This window comes from Stegodyphus dumicola, chromosome X1, assembly GCF_044657685.1.
Source record: "Stegodyphus dumicola isolate Sdum_Otavi_A_Nest chromosome X1, ASM4465768v1".
NCBI classification, from domain to species: Eukaryota; Metazoa; Arthropoda; class Arachnida; order Araneae; family Eresidae; genus Stegodyphus; species Stegodyphus dumicola.
The window spans coordinates 6,101,216-6,124,838 of NC_140780.1; the positions used below are offsets into that span (position 1 = coordinate 6,101,216).

The following is a 23,623-nucleotide window of genomic DNA, read 5'->3' on the forward strand; positions in this document are numbered from 1 at the left end:
ATCTGAATTGTATGTTTTACCTTTCGTGTGTTTTCAGACGTAGGTTCTATTCTACATTTTACAGAATTTCTCCGTATTGGACATCTCACATAGCTGAGTAAATTTCATTCCTATGTTTATGTTTTATAGTACAATAAGTTGAGCGCCCCTACAATAGTATATGACTTTGATTCCTTCGAAAGAAAAAGAATATCTTAGTTTTCTTTAATTTTTGGTCAAAATTTTAGTATAGGTAATTACAATAGCTCTTCCATGAAATTGCATTTAAATTTTTTGCATCATTTCAAAATGCTGTGTCATTCAATGGCATTTGATGTGTTTGGGCTTGCTGTATTAAAGCTGGGCTGGAACCCGGGCAGCTAGACAATATGTTCTTTCCCTGAGTGAAAAATTGCTATCATTTCATTAAAGGGACGTGGTAATATTTCAGGATAATTTCTTGTACATTGGACTAAGCGTTCCTCTCTCATGGATGAGAATACCTAAGTAAAGAACTTAAAATTAGAAACGGTTCTTACGTTAAAATTCTGAATAAAATATTTCTTTTATGGTTTATGACTTTTGTTTTCAAGATGTTCTTCAAAATCCGTTTTTAGAATGGTGTTTTTGAGCCCTTTTTTAAAAAAAAAATCTTTAAAAGTATATATGTATAGCTCTTTTTAATAATAATATATTGCGAGTTTGATTCTTACTCTTTTTTGATCTGTTATGTCACTAATTCTGTGTGTGAATTAAGATAGTTTAATATATAACACACTTCAAAGCTAACAGTAAAGTTTATTTTGTTTATTTGTCATTTAAAATTACCTGCTTATTGTCTTTTCGTGCCATCTTTCTACCAGCGCTGAAATTATTTACTCTTCTCGAGTATCATTATCCATAACAACTGTCTAATTTTTTTTCTTCCATTGTTCATGTTGTACCCATACATTAAAAACCCCTTTCGCTTACTGTGCTTCTGTCGTATTAGGGAAATCATTTGCTTTTCTATCGACTGCATTTTAGTAACAATGTAGCACATTGCTGGAATTTAAACCAAAGAAGCTACTTTTGAAGTTTTATATATTAAGAAACAATATTAGATAGTTCTCTTTGTGTATAATTATTCTTTAATTTCAAAGTAGTTAAAATCTAATGATTCCTTTTTTCCCCCCTTGGCCTCTTCTAGTGTATTTTGTCATCGTTTTTGTACACTCTTGGATTGCAGAACATGATATCGTGAAAGAAAAAGAACGAAGATGAAAAGAACGGAGAAATAGTGCAGAGCAAAAAGACAGCTGTCGCTGGTAATTCTTGTTTTATATTAACTTTATTTCCACAAGAAATGCGTGAATGTTATAATTTGTACGTCCCTTTTCACATGTTGCTTTATATTAGAGTTTTACTAGTTATTTACTTTACATGAACGCTTCATATTACGTTTTAATGTTTAGGGTAGCATTTATGCATTAATTTCTTAGGTTTTGAATTCCGTATTGAGGTGTCTGAATTGGTGCTTTCTTTATATTGTGTTGTAATATTCGAAGTGAGGTCGAACTGTTAATCACACTATAATTATCAGAAGTCTGATTTTTGTTAGGGGTCTGTTGCTTTGTAATGGTTTCAAAATTACTGCTGTTGTGTAATTTTTTCCCAAGTGGCCTCCTTTTGCAGTACGAGGAGGAGGCTAAACGTTTTCTTCTCTGTGTGGCCTAATATTTTCCCTGTCCAACAGGGTCTTCTCTTCACGACAGGTCAGTATAATTGCACTGCCTGTGTATAAACCAATTTTGTTTCAGTTTTTTCCGAATTTAGATTCTCTCTAACAAGTGCTGTTTTTCTTAAAACAATTGAAAGTTAAATGTTGAACAAAAGAAAAATGTAAATAAAAATTTAATGAGTACTCGTAAAGAAAGTTAGTGCAGCCAAATTGTCTTCTGTTAAAGCTGCTCAAAATGTGCTTTTTCTTAGTTGTTTTAAGCATACTTTATTATATTTTTCCCTTAATCTGAACTATTTCGGAATATTGTGAAGTTTTATGAACCAATTTGCGAAGATTTATTTAAAATTGATTTCATAAATTAAAATTCATTTTGAAATCAAATCCGAGATGTTTTATTATTATCGAAGTAAAATTCTGCAGATTAACTTTCAACTTTGTTTTGAAAAGCACTCTGAAAGTTTCTTTTGGACTTCTTTCTGTTCTCTTGGCAAATGCATGACAGGATTATTTTTTGAAAAAGCTGATGTCTTTTGCTTACAAATGGGTGTACAAGAATGACTGAGGCAACTGTAACCGTGTCGCTGTAAAGAGCACGTTTCCCAGTAGCTCTTTTAAAGTATCCTGTTTTTTCTTTAATTGGGTCATTCTCTGCTAGAAGATCAGACGTTGCTTTTGTGTTATTTATCAATTCCTTCATCTTATCTTCAGTTAAAATCTCTTCTTCGTAATGAGCGCTTTTATTATCAAAGGGTTTTATAAGCACCCAATTCTTCTTTTCTCATTTTCTGATTTATTGTTTGACTTCTCTGTCTTCCATATGTGAAAATTCTTTGGTATCCTTTGCTTTTGAGATTTGTAAGATTTTTTGGATTTCATTTTCAGTCGATGGAAATTGTTTACTTTCCGGTGTTGATGGATGAATGTCGAACCACGTATGAATGAAATTCTAGCAGTGGACAAATTAAATGGAATCCTTTAAGGTACTTCTACACGCGAAATCACGCTTTACAAGTCTGCGCTGAGCAAGTACCTGCCATATTAAAAATGATAAACTACGAAAAGTGACTTTAAGAATCGTATGAGTTATGTGGAATGCAGATTGGGAGTTAAGTCGTGATAAGTAAACAGTCTATACAGATGACCGGAAATAATAAAAATTTAGATGGGTGTACTATAAAGTATTTTACTCCTGGACCATGGATTAGTCATAAACAGTACTTGTGTAAAAACAGATTAAAGTATATGAATTCCCTGTTTAAGAAAGGAATTTTTCTCTGACAGTATGCAGTCTGTACCATAGCTGGAATAGCGAGGTATTGCGCCTTCAGGGAAACAAAATCTGTTATTCTGTAATTTTTACTGAAAATGAGTGTTTAAATTTTGTTACCTATATAACCTATATTTAATTCTTTCTATATGAAAATGAAACCAAAAACAGACAAATAAATAAAATTACATTCCTTCCCTTGGTGCAGTTATGCACAACTTTAACTTAATGGGGGCCAATTTTAAGTTTAGAAAATTTTGGCTAGCTGCAATTATATATTGCACTTTTTCATATTTCTGTTACAAGTGCATGTAAGTGCATTCAACAAAGTATAAAAATGTGTGTTATAATATGTTAAAGAAAAGGTATACTCTTTGTATTATTTACAAGAAATTCAGCAAGATGAAAATTAAATACAGGGAAATCATATTTTAATGTGAAATTTAACACTGCATTTCTTCTGAGAGTTTTTTTTTTTTTCCCTCTGGTGCATGCAATGTCATGGCTATATCCATGCAGTCGTTCGGATGTTTGTTTGTTATCCTGTACCTGAACATTGATTTTAACAAGTTCGTTCCTGAAAATCCTCTTTCACATTTTTAAGTAGATCGAAAGCGGTAATATATCTTTTTAAAAGATTAACAGTTCATGATTTTTCTGATCTAGGACTATTCAAATGGCTTTTTGTGATGTTCTTGATCTTAATTAGGATGAAAATCAGTTATTTCCATTTCTAGATCAGTAGAATTGTTATTTAACATATTTGCAATCTTTTACCAGTTTTCTTAAATACTAATATTATGTAATGGGTTTGAAGTGAATGAAGTAGTTGGCCTAATTTTAAATACACTCAAAACAGCTAATTTAGAAACTGATTTAAGTTCGATGAGATTTTCCAAATGTTTGTTTCAGGTTTCTTATATTTCACGCTTTAGTTCTCCAGATTTTCAAATTGGCAAAACGTACATTACATTATGGTGAAAATGTATATTCCTTATATTTGTGTAATATTTTCACAAAATTAATTTTGATTTAAAATGCATTTAAAATACCCTTGAATTCAAAGACTCTAGTTTAGTTCTCTCCTCCCACTCAAGTTTAAGATTTTAGTTATTATGTCTGTAAGAATGACTTAATCATAGAACCAAATATAGTCAATAATTTCTTCATAAGTTTCGTTTCTGGATTTTTAAAATTCTTCTATGAAACTTTTGTAACAGAAGCTGGGATGGAACCCAGGCAGCCAGACAGAATGTCCCTTCCCTGAGTGAAAATTTTTATCATTTCACTGAAAGTGGCATTATAATATTTCAGAATAAACCCTCGTAACACTAATAAATGTATATAGATTTTTTTTTACTGTTTGTATAATGTGTGTTTGGCTCTTACAATATTTTGAGCTATTATATTACTAATTCTGTATGTCAATTAAGACAGTTTAGTATAGAACACCTGCTTCAAGGCTAAAAGTAAAGTATCTGAATTGTATGTTTTACCTTTCGTGTGTTTTCAGACGTAGGTTCTATTCTACATTTTACAGAATTTCTCCGTATTGGACATCTCACATAGCTGAGTAAATTTCATTCCTATGTTTATGTTTTATAGTACAATAAGTTGAGCGCCCCTACAATAGTATATGACTTTGATTCCTTCGAAAGAAAAAGAATATCTTAGTTTTCTTTAATTTTTGGTCAAAATTTTAGTATAGGTAATTACAATAGCTCTTCCATGAAATTGCATTTAAATTTTTTGCATCATTTCAAAATGCTGTGTCATTCAATGGCATTTGATGTGTTTGGGCTTGCTGTATTAAAGCTGGGCTGGAACCCGGGCAGCTAGACAATATGTTCTTTCCCTGAGTGAAAAATTGCTATCATTTCATTAAAGGGACGTGGTAATATTTCAGGATAATTTCTTGTACATTGGACTAAGCGTTCCTCTCTCATGGATGAGAATACCTAAGTAAAGAACTTAAAATTAGAAACGGTTCTTACGTTAAAATTCTGAATAAAATATTTCTTTTATGGTTTATGACTTTTGTTTTCAAGATGTTCTTCAAAATCCGTTTTTAGAATGGTGTTTTTGAGCCCTTTTTTAAAAAAAAAATCTTTAAAAGTATATATGTATAGCTCTTTTTAATAATAATATATTGCGAGTTTGATTCTTACTCTTTTTTGATCTGTTATGTCACTAATTCTGTGTGTGAATTAAGATAGTTTAATATATAACACACTTCAAAGCTAACAGTAAAGTTTATTTTGTTTATTTGTCATTTAAAATTACCTGCTTATTGTCTTTTCGTGCCATCTTTCTACCAGCGCTGAAATTATTTACTCTTCTCGAGTATCATTATCCATAACAACTGTCTAATTTTTTTTCTTCCATTGTTCATGTTGTACCCATACATTAAAAACCCCTTTCGCTTACTGTGCTTCTGTCGTATTAGGGAAATCATTTGCTTTTCTATCGACTGCATTTTAGTAACAATGTAGCACATTGCTGGAATTTAAACCAAAGAAGCTACTTTTGAAGTTTTATATATTAAGAAACAATATTAGATAGTTCTCTTTGTGTATAATTATTCTTTAATTTCAAAGTAGTTAAAATCTAATGATTCCTTTTTTCCCCCCTTGGCCTCTTCTAGTGTATTTTGTCATCGTTTTTGTACACTCTTGGATTGCAGAACATGATATCGTGAAAGAAAAAGAACGAAGATGAAAAGAACGGAGAAATAGTGCAGAGCAAAAAGACAGCTGTCGCTGGTAATTCTTGTTTTATATTAACTTTATTTCCACAAGAAATGCGTGAATGTTATAATTTGTACGTCCCTTTTCACATGTTGCTTTATATTAGAGTTTTACTAGTTATTTACTTTACATGAACGCTTCATATTACGTTTTAATGTTTAGGGTAGCATTTATGCATTAATTTCTTAGGTTTTGAATTCCGTATTGAGGTGTCTGAATTGGTGCTTTCTTTATATTGTGTTGTAATATTCGAAGTGAGGTCGAACTGTTAATCACACTATAATTATCAGAAGTCTGATTTTTGTTAGGGGTCTGTTGCTTTGTAATGGTTTCAAAATTACTGCTGTTGTGTAATTTTTTCCCAAGTGGCCTCCTTTTGCAGTACGAGGAGGAGGCTAAACGTTTTCTTCTCTGTGTGGCCTAATATTTTCCCTGTCCAACAGGGTCTTCTCTTCACGACAGGTCAGTATAATTGCACTGCCTGTGTATAAACCAATTTTGTTTCAGTTTTTTCCGAATTTAGATTCTCTCTAACAAGTGCTGTTTCTCTTAAAACAATTGAAAGTTAAATGTTGAACAAAAGAAAAATGTAAATAAAAATTTAATGAGTACTCGTAAAGAAAGTTAGTGCAGCCAAATTGTCTTCTGTTAAAGCTGCTCAAAATGTGCTTTTTCTTAGTTGTTTTAAGCATACTTTATTATATTTTTCCCTTAATCTGAACTATTTCGGAATATTGTGAAGTTTTATGAACCAATTTGCGAAGATTTATTTAAAATTGATTTCATAAATTAAAATTCATTTTGAAATCAAATCCGAGATGTTTTATTATTATCGAAGTAAAATTCTGCAGATTAACTTTCAACTTTGTTTTGAAAAGCACTCTGAAAGTTTCTTTTGGACTTCTTTCTGTTCTCTTGGCAAATGCATGACAGGATTATTTTTTGAAAAAGCTGATGTCTTTTGCTTACAAATGGGTGTACAAGAATGACTGAGGCAACTGTAACCGTGTCGCTGTAAAGAGCACGTTTCCCAGTAGCTCTTTTAAAGTATCCTGTTTTTTCTTTAATTGGGTCATTCTCTGCTAGAAGATCAGACGTTGCTTTTGTGTTATTTATCAATTCCTTCATCTTATCTTCAGTTAAAATCTCTTCTTCGTAATGAGCGCTTTTATTATCAAAGGGTTTTATAAGCACCCAATTCTTCTTTTCTCATTTTCTGATTTATTGTTTGACTTCTCTGTCTTCCATATGTGAAAATTCTTTGGTATCCTTTGCTTTTGAGATTTGTAAGATTTTTTGGATTTCATTTTCAGTCGATGGAAATTGTTTACTTTCCGGTGTTGATGGATGAATGTCGAACCACGTATGAATGAAATTCTAGCAGTGGACAAATTAAATGGAATCCTTTAAGGTACTTCTACACGCGAAATCACGCTTTACAAGTCTGCGCTGAGCAAGTACCTGCCATATTAAAAATGATAAACTACGAAAAGTGACTTTAAGAATCGTATGAGTTATGTGGAATGCAGATTGGGAGTTAAGTCGTGATAAGTAAACAGTCTATACAGATGACCGGAAATAATAAAAATTTAGATGGGTGTACTATAAAGTATTTTACTCCTGGACCATGGATTAGTCATAAACAGTACTTGTGTAAAAACAGATTAAAGTATATGAATTCCCTGTTTAAGAAAGGAATTTTTCTCTGACAGTATGCAGTCTGTACCATAGCTGGAATAGCGAGGTATTGCGCCTTCAGGGAAACAAAATCTGTTATTCTGTAATTTTTACTGAAAATGAGTGTTTAAATTTTGTTACCTATATAACCTATATTTAATTCTTTCTATATGAAAATGAAACCAAAAACAGACAAATAAATAAAATTGCATTCCTTCCCTTGGTGCAGTTATGCACAACTTTAACTTAATGGGGGCCAATTTTAAGTTTAGAAAATTTTGGCTAGCTGCAATTATATATTGCACTTTTTCATATTTCTGTTACAAGTGCATGTAAGTGCATTCAACAAAGTATAAAAATGTGTGTTATAATATGTTAAAGAAAAGGTATACTCTTTGTATTATTTACAAGAAATTCAGCAAGATGAAAATTAAATACAGGGAAATCATATTTTAATGTGAAATTTAACACTGCATTTCTTCTGAGAGTTTTTTTTTTTTTCCCTCTGGTGCATGCAATGTCATGGCTATATCCATGCAGTCGTTCGGATGTTTGTTTGTTATCCTGTACCTGAACATTGATTTTAACAAGTTCGTTCCTGAAAATCCTCTTTCACATTTTTAAGTAGATCGAAAGCGGTAATATATCTTTTTAAAAGATTAACAGTTCATGATTTTTCTGATCTAGGACTATTCAAATGGCTTTTTGTGATGTTCTTGATCTTAATTAGGATGAAAATCAGTTATTTCCATTTCTAGATCAGTAGAATTGTTATTTAACATATTTGCAATCTTTTACCAGTTTTCTTAAATACTAATATTATGTAATGGGTTTGAAGTGAATGAAGTAGTTGGCCTAATTTTAAATACACTCAAAACAGCTAATTTAGAAACTGATTTAAGTTCGATGAGATTTTCCAAATGTTTGTTTCAGGTTTCTTATATTTCACGCTTTAGTTCTCCAGATTTTCAAATTGGCAAAACGTACATTACATTATGGTGAAAATGTATATTCCTTATATTTGTGTAATATTTTCACAAAATTAATTTTGATTTAAAATGCATTTAAAATACCCTTGAATTCAAAGACTCTAGTTTAGTTCTCTCCTCCCACTCAAGTTTAAGATTTTAGTTATTATGTCTGTAAGAATGACTTAATCATAGAACCAAATATAGTCAAAAATTTCTTCATAAGTTTCGTTTCTGGATTTTTAAAATTCTTCTATGAAACTTTTGTAACAGAAGCTGGGATGGAACCCAGGCAGCCAGACAGAATGTCCCTTCCCTGAGTGAAAATTTTTATCATTTCACTGAAAGTGGCATTATAATATTTCAGAATAAACCCTCGTAACACTAATAAATGTATATAGATTTTTTTTTACTGTTTGTATAATGTGTGTTTGGCTCTTACAATATTTTGAGCTATTATATTACTAATTCTGTATGTCAATTAAGACAGTTTAGTATAGAACACCTGCTTCAAGGCTAAAAGTAAAGTATCTGAATTGTATGTTTTACCTTTCGTGTGTTTTCAGACGTAGGTTCTATTCTACATTTTACAGAATTTCTCCGTATTGGACATCTCACATAGCTGAGTAAATTTCATTCCTATGTTTATGTTTTATAGTACAATAAGTTGAGCGCCCCTACAATAGTATATGACTTTGATTCCTTCGAAAGAAAAAGAATATCTTAGTTTTCTTTAATTTTTGGTCAAAATTTTAGTATAGGTAATTACAATAGCTCTTCCATGAAATTGCATTTAAATTTTTTGCATCATTTCAAAATGCTGTGTCATTCAATGGCATTTGATGTGTTTGGGCTTGCTGTATTAAAGCTGGGCTGGAACCCGGGCAGCTAGACAATATGTTCTTTCCCTGAGTGAAAAATTGCTATCATTTCATTAAAGGGACGTGGTAATATTTCAGGATAATTTCTTGTACATTGGACTAAGCGTTCCTCTCTCATGGATGAGAATACCTAAGTAAAGAACTTAAAATTAGAAACGGTTCTTACGTTAAAATTCTGAATAAAATATTTCTTTTATGGTTTATGACTTTTGTTTTCAAGATGTTCTTCAAAATCCGTTTTTAGAATGGTGTTTTTGAGCCCTTTTTTAAAAAAAAAATCTTTAAAAGTATATATGTATAGCTCTTTTTAATAATAATATATTGCGAGTTTGATTCTTACTCTTTTTTGATCTGTTATGTCACTAATTCTGTGTGTGAATTAAGATAGTTTAATATATAACACACTTCAAAGCTAACAGTAAAGTTTATTTTGTTTATTTGTCATTTAAAATTACCTGCTTATTGTCTTTTCGTGCCATCTTTCTACCAGCGCTGAAATTATTTACTCTTCTCGAGTATCATTATCCATAACAACTGTCTAATTTTTTTTCTTCCATTGTTCATGTTGTACCCATACATTAAAAACCCCTTTCGCTTACTGTGCTTCTGTCGTATTAGGGAAATCATTTGCTTTTCTATCGACTGCATTTTAGTAACAATGTAGCACATTGCTGGAATTTAAACCAAAGAAGCTACTTTTGAAGTTTTATATATTAAGAAACAATATTAGATAGTTCTCTTTGTGTATAATTATTCTTTAATTTCAAAGTAGTTAAAATCTAATGATTCCTTTTTTCCCCCCTTGGCCTCTTCTAGTGTATTTTGTCATCGTTTTTGTACACTCTTGGATTGCAGAACATGATATCGTGAAAGAAAAAGAACGAAGATGAAAAGAACGGAGAAATAGTGCAGAGCAAAAAGACAGCTGTCGCTGGTAATTCTTGTTTTATATTAACTTTATTTCCACAAGAAATGCGTGAATGTTATAATTTGTACGTCCCTTTTCACATGTTGCTTTATATTAGAGTTTTACTAGTTATTTACTTTACATGAACGCTTCATATTACGTTTTAATGTTTAGGGTAGCATTTATGCATTAATTTCTTAGGTTTTGAATTCCGTATTGAGGTGTCTGAATTGGTGCTTTCTTTATATTGTGTTGTAATATTCGAAGTGAGGTCGAACTGTTAATCACACTATAATTATCAGAAGTCTGATTTTTGTTAGGGGTCTGTTGCTTTGTAATGGTTTCAAAATTACTGCTGTTGTGTAATTTTTTCCCAAGTGGCCTCCTTTTGCAGTACGAGGAGGAGGCTAAACGTTTTCTTCTCTGTGTGGCCTAATATTTTCCCTGTCCAACAGGGTCTTCTCTTCACGACAGGTCAGTATAATTGCACTGCCTGTGTATAAACCAATTTTGTTTCAGTTTTTTCCGAATTTAGATTCTCTCTAACAAGTGCTGTTTCTCTTAAAACAATTGAAAGTTAAATGTTGAACAAAAGAAAAATGTAAATAAAAATTTAATGAGTACTCGTAAAGAAAGTTAGTGCAGCCAAATTGTCTTCTGTTAAAGCTGCTCAAAATGTGCTTTTTCTTAGTTGTTTTAAGCATACTTTATTATATTTTTCCCTTAATCTGAACTATTTCGGAATATTGTGAAGTTTTATGAACCAATTTGCGAAGATTTATTTAAAATTGATTTCATAAATTAAAATTCATTTTGAAATCAAATCCGAGATGTTTTATTATTATCGAAGTAAAATTCTGCAGATTAACTTTCAACTTTGTTTTGAAAAGCACTCTGAAAGTTTCTTTTGGACTTCTTTCTGTTCTCTTGGCAAATGCATGACAGGATTATTTTTTGAAAAAGCTGATGTCTTTTGCTTACAAATGGGTGTACAAGAATGACTGAGGCAACTGTAACTGTGTCGCTGTAAAGAGCACGTTTCCCAGTAGCTCTTTTAAAGTATCCTGTTTTTTCTTTAATTGGGTCATTCTCTGCTAGAAGATCAGACGTTGCTTTTGTGTTATTTATCAATTCCTTCATCTTATCTTCAGTTAAAATCTCTTCTTCGTAATGAGCGCTTTTATTATCAAAGGGTTTTATAAGCACCCAATTCTTCTTTTCTCATTTTCTGATTTATTGTTTGACTTCTCTGTCTTCCATATGTGAAAATTCTTTGGTATCCTTTGCTTTTGAGATTTGTAAGATTTTTTGGATTTCATTTTCAGTCGATGGAAATTGTTTACTTTCCGGTGTTGATGGATGAATGTCGAACCACGTATGAATGAAATTCTAGCAGTGGACAAATTAAATGGAATCCTTTAAGGTACTTCTACACGCGAAATCACGCTTTACAAGTCTGCGCTGAGCAAGTACCTGCCATATTAAAAATGATAAACTACGAAAAGTGACTTTAAGAATCGTATGAGTTATGTGGAATGCAGATTGGGAGTTAAGTCGTGATAAGTAAACAGTCTATACAGATGACCGGAAATAATAAAAATTTAGATGGGTGTACTATAAAGTATTTTACTCCTGGACCATGGATTAGTCATAAACAGTACTTGTGTAAAAACAGATTAAAGTATATGAATTCCCTGTTTAAGAAAGGAATTTTTCTCTGACAGTATGCAGTCTGTACCATAGCTGGAATAGCGAGGTATTGCGCCTTCAGGGAAACAAAATCTGTTATTCTGTAATTTTTACTGAAAATGAGTGTTTAAATTTTGTTACCTATATAACCTATATTTAATTCTTTCTATATGAAAATGAAACCAAAAACAGACAAATAAATAAAATTGCATTCCTTCCCTTGGTGCAGTTATGCACAACTTTAACTTAATGGGGGCCAATTTTAAGTTTAGAAAATTTTGGCTAGCTGCAATTATATATTGCACTTTTTCATATTTCTGTTACAAGTGCATGTAAGTGCATTCAACAAAGTATAAAAATGTGTGTTATAATATGTTAAAGAAAAGGTATACTCTTTGTATTATTTACAAGAAATTCAGCAAGATGAAAATTAAATACAGGGAAATCATATTTTAATGTGAAATTTAACACTGCATTTCTTCTGAGAGTTTTTTTTTTTTTTCCCTCTGGTGCATGCAATGTCATGGCTATATCCATGCAGTCGTTCGGATGTTTGTTTGTTATCCTGTACCTGAACATTGATTTTAACAAGTTCGTTCCTGAAAATCCTCTTTCACATTTTTAAGTAGATCGAAAGCGGTAATATATCTTTTTAAAAGATTAACAGTTCATGATTTTTCTGATCTAGGACTATTCAAATGGCTTTTTGTGATGTTCTTGATCTTAATTAGGATGAAAATCAGTTATTTCCATTTCTAGATCAGTAGAATTGTTATTTAACATATTTGCAATCTTTTACCAGTTTTCTTAAATACTAATATTATGTAATGGGTTTGAAGTGAATGAAGTAGTTGGCCTAATTTTAAATACACTCAAAACAGCTAATTTAGAAACTGATTTAAGTTCGATGAGATTTTCCAAATGTTTGTTTCAGGTTTCTTATATTTCACGCTTTAGTTCTCCAGATTTTCAAATTGGCAAAACGTACATTACATTATGGTGAAAATGTATATTCCTTATATTTGTGTAATATTTTCACAAAATTAATTTTGATTTAAAATGCATTTAAAATACCCTTGAATTCAAAGACTCTAGTTTAGTTCTCTCCTCCCACTCAAGTTTAAGATTTTAGTTATTATGTCTGTAAGAATGACTTAATCATAGAACCAAATATAGTCAATAATTTCTTCATAAGTTTCGTTTCTGGATTTTTAAAATTCTTCTATGAAACTTTTGTAACAGAAGCTGGGATGGAACCCAGGCAGCCAGACAGAATGTCCCTTCCCTGAGTGAAAATTTTTATCATTTCACTGAAAGTGGCATTATAATATTTCAGAATAAACCCTCGTAACACTAATAAATGTATATAGATTTTTTTTTACTGTTTGTATAATGTGTGTTTGGCTCTTACAATATTTTGAGCTATTATATTACTAATTCTGTATGTCAATTAAGACAGTTTAGTATAGAACACCTGCTTCAAGGCTAAAAGTAAAGTATCTGAATTGTATGTTTTACCTTTCGTGTGTTTTCAGACGTAGGTTCTATTCTACATTTTACAGAATTTCTCCGTATTGGACATCTCACATAGCTGAGTAAATTTCATTCCTATGTTTATGTTTTATAGTACAATAAGTTGAGCGCCCCTACAATAGTATATGACTTTGATTCCTTCGAAAGAAAAAGAATATCTTAGTTTTCTTTAATTTTTGGTCAAAATTTTAGTATAGGTAATTACAATAGCTCTTCCATGAAATTGCATTTAAATTTTTTGCATCATTTCAAAATGCTGTGTCATTCAATGGCATTTGATGTGTTTGGGCTTGCTGTATTAAAGCTGGGCTGGAACCCGGGCAGCTAGACAATATGTTCTTTCCCTGAGTGAAAAATTGCTATCATTTCATTAAAGGGACGTGGTAATATTTCAGGATAATTTCTTGTACATTGGACTAAGCGTTCCTCTCTCATGGATGAGAATACCTAAGTAAAGAACTTAAAATTAGAAACGGTTCTTACGTTAAAATTCTGAATAAAATATTTCTTTTATGGTTTATGACTTTTGTTTTCAAGATGTTCTTCAAAATCCGTTTTTAGAATGGTGTTTTTGAGCCCTTTTTTAAAAAAAAAATCTTTAAAAGTATATATGTATAGCTCTTTTTAATAATAATATATTGCGAGTTTGATTCTTACTCTTTTTTGATCTGTTATGTCACTAATTCTGTGTGTGAATTAAGATAGTTTAATATATAACACACTTCAAAGCTAACAGTAAAGTTTATTTTGTTTATTTGTCATTTAAAATTACCTGCTTATTGTCTTTTCGTGCCATCTTTCTACCAGCGCTGAAATTATTTACTCTTCTCGAGTATCATTATCCATAAACACTGTCTAATTTTTTTTCTTCCATTGTTCATGTTATACCCATACATTAAAAACCCCTTTCGCTTACTGTGCTTCTGTCGTATTAGGGAAATCATTTGCTTTTCTATCGACTGCATTTTAGTAACAATGTAGCACATTGCTGGAATTTAAACCAAAGAAGCTACTTTTGAAGTTTTATATATTAAGAAACAATATTAGATAGTTCTCTTTGTGTATAATTATTCTTTAATTTCAAAGTAGTTAAAATCTAATGATTCCTTTTTTCCCCCCTTGGCCTCTTCTAGTGTATTTTGTCATCGTTTTTGTACACTCTTGGATTGCAGAACATGATATCGTGAAAGAAAAAGAACGAAGATGAAAAGAACGGAGAAATAGTGCAGAGCAAAAAGACAGCTGTCGCTGGTAATTCTTGTTTTATATTAACTTTATTTCCACAAGAAATGCGTGAATGTTATAATTTGTACGTCCCTTTTCACATGTTGCTTTATATTAGAGTTTTACTAGTTATTTACTTTACATGAACGCTTCATATTACGTTTTAATGTTTAGGGTAGCATTTATGCATTAATTTCTTAGGTTTTGAATTCCGTATTGAGGTGTCTGAATTGGTGCTTTCTTTATATTGTGTTGTAATATTCGAAGTGAGGTCGAACTGTTAATCACACTATAATTATCAGAAGTCTGATTTTTGTTAGGGGTCTGTTGCTTTGTAATGGTTTCAAAATTACTGCTGTTGTGTAATTTTTTCCCAAGTGGCCTCCTTTTGCAGTACGAGGAGGAGGCTAAACGTTTTCTTCTCTGTGTGGCCTAATATTTTCCCTGTCCAACAGGGTCTTCTCTTCACGACAGGTCAGTATAATTGCACTGCCTGTGTATAAACCAATTTTGTTTCAGTTTTTTCCGAATTTAGATTCTCTCTAACAAGTGCTGTTTCTCTTAAAACAATTGAAAGTTAAATGTTGAACAAAAGAAAAATGTAAATAAAAATTTAATGAGTACTCGTAAAGAAAGTTAGTGCAGCCAAATTGTCTTCTGTTAAAGCTGCTCAAAATGTGCTTTTTCTTAGTTGTTTTAAGCATACTTTATTATATTTTTCCCTTAATCTGAACTATTTCGGAATATTGTGAAGTTTTATGAACCAATTTGCGAAGATTTATTTAAAATTGATTTCATAAATTAAAATTCATTTTGAAATCAAATCCGAGATGTTTTATTATTATCGAAGTAAAATTCTGCAGATTAACTTTCAACTTTGTTTTGAAAAGCACTCTGAAAGTTTCTTTTGGACTTCTTTCTGTTCTCTTGGCAAATGCATGACAGGATTATTTTTTGAAAAAGCTGATGTCTTTTGCTTACAAATGGGTGTACAAGAATGACTGAGGCAACTGTAACCGTGTCGCTGTAAAGAGCACGTTTCCCAGTAGCTCTTTTAAAGTATCCTGTTTTTTCTTTAATTGGGTCATTCTCTGCTAGAAGATCAGACGTTGCTTTTGTGTTATTTATCAATTCCTTCATCTTATCTTCAGTTAAAATCTCTTCTTCGTAATGAGCGCTTTTATTATCAAAGGGTTTTATAAGCACCCAATTCTTCTTTTCTCATTTTCTGATTTATTGTTTGACTTCTCTGTCTTCCATATGTGAAAATTCTTTGGTATCCTTTGCTTTTGAGATTTGTAAGATTTTTTGGATTTCATTTTCAGTCGATGGAAATTGTTTACTTTCCGGTGTTGATGGATGAATGTCGAACCACGTATGAATGAAATTCTAGCAGTGGACAAATTAAATGGAATCCTTTAAGGTACTTCTACACGCGAAATCACGCTTTACAAGTCTGCGCTGAGCAAGTACCTGCCATATTAAAAATGATAAACTACGAAAAGTGACTTTAAGAATCGTATGAGTTATGTGGAATGCAGATTGGGAGTTAAGTCGTGATAAGTAAACAGTCTATACAGATGACCGGAAATAATAAAAATTTAGATGGGTGTACTATAAAGTATTTTACTCCTGGACCATGGATTAGTCATAAACAGTACTTGTGTAAAAACAGATTAAAGTATATGAATTCCCTGTTTAAGAAAGGAATTTTTCTCTGACAGTATGCAGTCTGTACCATAGCTGGAATAGCGAGGTATTGCGCCTTCAGGGAAACAAAATCTGTTATTCTGTAATTTTTACTGAAAATGAGTGTTTAAATTTTGTTACCTATATAACCTATATTTAATTCTTTCTATATGAAAATGAAACCAAAAACAGACAAATAAATAAAATTGCATTCCTTCCCTTGGTGCAGTTATGCACAACTTTAACTTAATGGGGGCCAATTTTAAGTTTAGAAAATTTTGGCTAGCTGCAATTATATATTGCACTTTTTCATATTTCTGTTACAAGTGCATGTAAGTGCATTCAACAAAGTATAAAAATGTGTGTTATAATATGTTAAAGAAAAGGTATACTCTTTGTATTATTTACAAGAAATTCAGCAAGATGAAAATTAAATACAGGGAAATCATATTTTAATGTGAAATTTAACACTGCATTTCTTCTGAGAGTTTTTTTTTTTTTTCCCTCTGGTGCATGCAATGTCATGGCTATATCCATGCAGTTGTTCGGATGTTTGTTTGTTATCCTGTACCTGAACATTGATTTTAACAAGTTCGTTCCTGAAAATCCTCTTTCACATTTTTAAGTAGATCGAAAGCGGTAATATATCTTTTTAAAAGATTAACAGTTCATGATTTTTCTGATCTAGGACTATTCAAATGGCTTTTTGTGATGTTCTTGATCTTAATTAGGATGAAAATCAGTTATTTCCATTTCTAGATCAGTAGAATTGTTATTTAACATATTTGCAATCTTTTACCAGTTTTCTTAAATACTAATATTATGTAATGGGTTTGAAGTGAATGAAGTAGTTGGCCTAATTTTAAATACACTCAAAACAGCTAATTTAGAAACTGATTTAAGTTCGATGAGATTTTCCAAATGTTTGTTTCAGGTTTCTTATATTTCACGCTTTAGTTCTCCAGATTTTCAAATTGGCAAAACGTACATTACATTATGGTGAAAATGTATATTCCTTATATTTGTGTAATATTTTCACAAAATTAATTTTGATTTAAAATGCATTTAAAATACCCTTGAATTCAAAGACTCTAGTTTAGTTCTCTCCTCCCACTCAAGTTTAAGATTTTAGTTATTATGTCTGTAAGAATGACTTAATCATAGAACCAAATATAGTCAATAATTTCTTCATAAGTTTCGTTTCTGGATTTTTAAAATTCTTCTATGAAACTTTTGTAACAGAAGCTGGGATGGAACCCAGGCAGCCAGACAGAATGTCCCTTCCCTGAGTGAAAATTTTTATCATTTCACTGAAAGTGGCATTATAATATTTCAGAATAAACCCTCGTAACACTAATAAATGTATATAGATTTTTTTTTACTGTTTGTATAATGTGTGTTTGGCTCTTACAATATTTTGAGCTATTATATTACTAATTCTGTATGTCAATTAAGACAGTTTAGTATAGAACACCTGCTTCAAGGCTAAAAGTAAAGTATCTGAATTGTATGTTTTACCTTTCGTGTGTTTTCAGACGTAGGTTCTATTCTACATTTTACAGAATTTCTCCGTATTGGACATCTCACGTAGCTGAGTAAATTTCATTCCTATCTTTAGGTTTTATAGTACAATAAGTTGAGCGTCCCTACAATAGTATATGACTTTGATTCCTTCGAAAGAAAAAGAGTATCTTAGTTTTCTTTAATTTTTGGTCAAAATTTTAGTATAGGTAATTACAATAGCTCTTCCATGAAATTGCATTTAAATTTTTTGCATCATTTCAAAATGCTGTGTCATTCAATGGCATTTGATGTGTTTGGGCTTGCTGTATTAAAGCTGGGCTGGAACCCGGGCAGCTAGACAATATGTTCTTTCCCTGAGTGAAAAATTGCTATCATTTCATTAAAGTGATGTGGTAATATTTCAGGATAATTTCTTGTACATTGGACTAAGCGTTCCTCTCTCATGGATCAGAGTACCTAAGTAAAGAACTTAAAATTAGAAACTGTTCTTACGTTAAAATTCTGAATAAAATATTTCTTTTATGGTTTATGACTTTTGTTTTCAAGATGTTCTTCAAAATCCGTTTTTAGAATGGTGTTTTTGAGCCCTTTTTTAAAAAAAAAATCTTTAAAAGTATATATGTATAGCTCTTTTTAATAATAATATATTGCGAGTTTGATTCTTACTCTTTTTTGATCTGTTATGTCACTAATTCTGTGTGTGAATTAAGATAGTTTAATATATAACACACTTCAAAGCTAACAGTAAAGTTTATTTTGTTTATTTGTCATTTAAAATTACCTGCTTATTGTCTTTTCGTGCCATCTTTCTACCAGCGCTGAAATTATTTACTCTTCTCGAGTATCATTATCCATAACAACTGTCTAATTTTTTTTCTTCCATTGTTCATGTTGTACCCATACATTAAAAACCCCTTTCGCTTACTGTGCTTCTGTCGTATTAGGGAAATCATTTGCTTTTCTATCGACTGCATTTTAGTAACAATGTAGCACATTGCTGGAATTTAAACCAAAGAAGCTACTTTTGAAGTTTTATATATTAAGAAACAATATTAGATAGTTCTCTTTGTGTATAATTATTCTTTAATTTCAAAGTAGTTAAAATCTAATGATTCCTTTTTTCCCCCCTTGGCCTCTTCTAGTGTATTTTGTCATCGTTTTTGTACACTCTTGGATTGCAGAACATGATATCGTGAAAGAAAAAGAACGAAGATGAAAAGAACGGAGAAATAGTGCAGAGCAAAAAGACAGCTGTCGCTGGTAATTCTTGTTTTATATTAACTTTATTTCCACAAGAAATGCGTGAATGTTATAATTTGTACGTCCCTTTTCACATGTTGCTTTATATTAGAGTTTTACTAGTTATTTACTTTACATGAACGCTTCATATTACGTTTTAATGTTTAGGGTAGCATTTATGCATTAATTTCTTAGGTTTTGAATTCCGTATTGAGGTGTCTGAATTGGTGCTTTCTTTATATTGTGTTGTAATATTCGAAGTGAGGTCGAACTGTTAATCACACTATAATTATCAGAAGTCTGATTTTTGTTAGGGGTCTGTTGCTTTGTAATGGTTTCAAAATTACTGCTGTTGTGTAATTTTTTCCCAAGTGGCCTCCTTTTGCAGTACGAGGAGGAGGCTAAACGTTTTCTTCTCTGTGTGGCCTAATATTTTCCCTGTCCAACAGGGTCTTCTCTTCACGACAGGTCAGTATAATTGCACTGCCTGTGTATAAACCAATTTTGTTTCAGTTTTTTCCGAATTTAGATTCTCTCTAACAAGTGCTGTTTCTCTTAAAACAATTGAAAGTTAAATGTTGAACAAAAGAAAAATGTAAATAAAAATTTAATGAGTACTCGTAAAGAAAGTTAGTGCAGCCAAATTGTCTTCTGTTAAAGCTGCTCAAAATGTGCTTTTTCTTAGTTGTTTTAAGCATACTTTATTATATTTTTCCCTTAATCTGAACTATTTCGGAATATTGTGAAGTTTTATGAACCAATTTGCGAAGATTTATTTAAAATTGATTTCATAAATTAAAATTCATTTTGAAATCAAATCCGAGATGTTTTATTATTATCGAAGTAAAATTCTGCAGATTAACTTTCAACTTTGTTTTGAAAAGCACTCTGAAAGTTTCTTTTGGACTTCTTTCTGTTCTCTTGGCAAATGCATGACAGGATTATTTTTTGAAAAAGCTGATGTCTTTTGCTTACAAATGGGTGTACAAGAATGACTGAGGCAACTGTAACCGTGTCGCTGTAAAGAGCACGTTTCCCAGTAGCTCTTTTAAAGTATCCTGTTTTTTCTTTAATTGGGTCATTCTCTGCTAGAAGATCAGACGTTGCTTTTGTGTTATTTATCAATTCCTTCATCTTATCTTCAGTTAAAATCTCTTCTTCGTAATGAGCGCTTTTATTATCAAAGGGTTTTATAAGCACCCAATTCTTCTTTTCTCATTTTCTGATTTATTGTTTGACTTCTCTGTCTTCCATATGTGAAAATTCTTTGGTATCCTTTGCTTTTGAGATTTGTAAGATTTTTTGGATTTCATTTTCAGTCGATGGAAATTGTTTACTTTCCGGTGTTGATGGATGAATGTCGAACCACGTATGAATGAAATTCTAGCAGTGGACAAATTAAATGGAATCCTTTAAGGTACTTCTACACGCGAAATCACGCTTTACAAGTCTGCGCTGAGCAAGTACCTGCCATATTAAAAATGATAAACTACGAAAAGTGACTTTAAGAATCGTGTGAGTTATGTGGAATGCAGATTGGGAGTTAAGTCGTGATAAGTAAACAGTCTATACAGATGACCGGAAATAATAAAAATTTAGATGGGTGTACTATAAAGTATTTTACTCCTGGACCATGGATTAGTCATAAACAGTACTTGTGTAAAAACAGATTAAAGTATATGAATTCCCTGTTTAAGAAAGGAATTTTTCTCTGACAGTATGCAGTCTGTACCATAGCTGGAATAGCGAGGTATTGCGCCTTCAGGGAAACAAAATCTGTTATTCTGTAATTTTTACTGAAAATGAGTGTTTAAATTTTGTTGCCTATATAACCTATATTTAACTCTTTCTATATGAAAATGAAACCAAATACAGACAAATAAATAAAATTGCATTCCTTCCCTTGGTGCAGGTATGCACAACTTTAACTTAATGGGGGCCAATTTTAAGTTTAGAAAATTTTGGCTAGCTGCAATTATATATTGCACTTTTTCATATTTCCGTTACAAGTGCATATAAGTGCATTCAACAAAGTATAAAAATGTGTGTTATAATATGTTAAAGAAAAGGTATACTCTTTGTATTATTTACAAGAAATTCAGCAAGATGAAAATTAAATACAGGAAAATCATATTTTAATGTGAAATTTAACACTGCATTTCTTCTGAGAGTTTTTTTTTTTTCCCCTCTGGTGCATGCAATGTTATGGCTATATCCATGCAGTCGTTCGGATGTTTGTTTGTTATCCTGTACCTGAACATTGATTTTAACAAGTTCGTTCCTGAAAATCCTCTTTCACATTTTTAAGTAGATCGAAAGCGGTAATATATCTTTTTAAAAGATTAACAGTTCATGATTTTTCTGATCTAGGACTATTCAAATGGCTTTTTGTGATGTTCTTGATCTTAATTAGGATGAAAATCAGTTATTTCCATTTCTAGATCAGTAGAATTGTTATTTAACATATTTGCAATCTTTTACCAGTTTTCTTAAATACTAATATTATGTAATGGGTTTGAAGTGAATGAAGTAGTTGGCCTAATTTTAAATACACTCAAAACAGCTAATTTAGAAACTGATTTAAGTTCGATGAGATTTTCCAAATGTTTGTTTCAGGTTTCTTATATTTCACGCTTTAGTTCTCCAGATTTTCAAATTGGCAAAACGTACATTACATTATGGTGAAAATGTATATTCCTTATATTTGTGTAATATTTTCACAAAATTAATTTTGATTTAAAATGCATTTAAAATACCCTTGAATTCAAAGACTCTAGTTTAGTTCTCTCCTCCCACTCAAGTTTAAGATTTTAGTTATTATGTCTGTAAGAATGACTTAATCATAGAACCAAATATAGTCAATAATTTCTTCATAAGTTTCGTTTCTGGATTTTTAAAATTCTTCTATGAAACTTTTGTAACAGAAGCTGGGATGGAACCCAGGCAGCCAGACAGAATGTCCCTTCCCTGAGTGAAAATTTTTATCATTTCACTGAAAGTGGCATTATAATATTTCAGAATAAACCCTCGTAACACTAATAAATGTATATAGATTTTTTTTTACTGTTTGTATAATGTGTGTTTGGCTCTTACAATATTTTGAGCTATTATATTACTAATTCTGTATGTCAATTAAGACAGTTTAGTATAGAACACCTGCTTCAAGGCTAAAAGTAAAGTATCTGAATTGTATGTTTTACCTTTCGTGTGTTTTCAGACGTAGGTTCTATTCTACATTTTACAGAATTTCTCCGTATTGGACATCTCACGAAGCTGAGTAAATTTCATTCCTATCTTTAGGTTTTATAGTACAATAAGTTGAGCGTCCCTACAATAGTATATGACTTTGATTCCTTCGAAAGAAAAAGAGTATCTTAGTTTTCTTTAATTTTTGGTCAAAATTTTAGTATAGGTAATTACAATAGCTCTTCCATGAAATTGCATTTAAATTTTTTGCATCATTTCAAAATGCTGTGTCATTCAATGGCATTTGATGTGTTTGGGCTTGCTGTATTAAAGCTGGGCTGGAACCCGGGCAGCTAGACAATATGTTCTTTCCCTGAGTGAAAAATTGCTATCATTTCATTAAAGTGATGTGGTAATATTTCAGGATAATTTCTTGTACATTGGACTAAGCGTTCCTCTCTCATGGATCAGAGTACCTAAGTAAAGAACTTAAAATTGGAAACTGTTCTTACGTTAAAATTCTGAATAAAATATTTCTTTTATGGTTTATGACTTTTGTTTTCAAGATGTTCTTCAAAATCCGTTTTTAGAATGGTGTTTTTGAGCCCTTTTTTAAAAAAAAAAATCTTTAAAAGTATATATATATAGCTCTTTTTAATAATAATATATTGCGAGTTTGATTCTTACTCTTTCTTGATCTGTTATGTCACTAATTCTGTGTGTGAATTAAGATAGTTTAATATATAACACACTTCAAAGCTAACAGTAAAGTTTATTTTGTTTATTTGTCATTTAAAATTACCTGCTTATTGTCTTTTCGTGCCATCTTTCTACCAGCGCTGAAATTATTTACTCTTCTCGAGTATCATTATCCATAACAACTGTCTAATTTTTTTTCTTCCATTGTTCATGTTGTACCCATACATTAAAAACCCCTTTCGCTTACTGTGCTTCTGTCGTATTAGGGAAATCATTTGCTTTTCTATCGACTGCATTTTAGTAACAATGTAGCACATTGCTGGAATTTAAACCAAAGAAGCTACTTTTGAAGTTTTATATATTAAGAAACAATATTAGATAGTTCTCTTTGTGTATAATTATTCTTTAATTTCAAAGTAGTTAAAATCTAATGATTCCTTTTTTCCCCCCTTGGCCTCTTCTAGTGTGTTTTGTCATCATTTTTGTACACTCTTGGATTGCAGAACATGATATCGTGAAAGAAAAAGAACTAAGATGAAAAGAACAGAGAAATAGTGCAGAGCAAAAAGACAGCTGTGACTGGTAATTCTTGTTTTATATTAACTTTATTTCCACAAGAAATGCGTGAATGTTATAATTTGTACGTCCCTTTTCACATGTTGCTTTATATTAGAGTTTTACTAGTTATTTA

At 31.1% G+C, this 23,623-nt stretch overlaps 1 long non-coding RNA gene across 1 annotated transcript in view; it reads left to right on the top strand.

Moving 5' to 3' along the window:
* Positions 1-23,623, top strand: part of LOC118204021 (uncharacterized) — an 86,342-nt gene that overhangs the window by 34,404 nt on the left and 28,315 nt on the right. The window contains exons 8-12 of the long non-coding RNA XR_015038753.1: positions 1,169-1,286; positions 5,614-5,731; positions 10,059-10,176; positions 14,505-14,622; positions 18,951-19,068. This is a non-coding gene — a long non-coding RNA (uncharacterized LOC118204021). The remainder of the gene's footprint in view (positions 1-1,168; positions 1,287-5,613; positions 5,732-10,058; positions 10,177-14,504; positions 14,623-18,950; positions 19,069-23,623) is intronic.